The sequence below is a fragment of the Octopus sinensis genome, linkage group LG16 (assembly GCF_006345805.1).
Source record: "Octopus sinensis linkage group LG16, ASM634580v1, whole genome shotgun sequence".
Lineage (NCBI taxonomy): Eukaryota > Metazoa > Mollusca > Cephalopoda > Octopoda > Octopodidae > Octopus > Octopus sinensis.
Genome location: NC_043012.1, coordinates 14,194,847 through 14,195,100, shown reverse-complemented (window position 1 = coordinate 14,195,100; position 254 = coordinate 14,194,847).

The window sequence follows — 254 nt, the reverse complement described above, 5'->3', positions numbered from 1 at the left end:
GAAACATTTACTTATTTATTTATCTAATTATTCTTTGCGGAAAGGATGAAGAGGATAGAGAGGATGATATTGGGGCGGTGCTGAATCTTAACAACATTTTTAACACACAAGCCTTCTTACGAACTCTGGGAAAACGTGTATTTAATTATCTTACCCATATACTCTTAAGATACACGCGCGTTCAAAAGTATGCGCTTACTAACACATTCATATGCATATGTGTGTTTCCTAATGGGTATATATATATATATTAT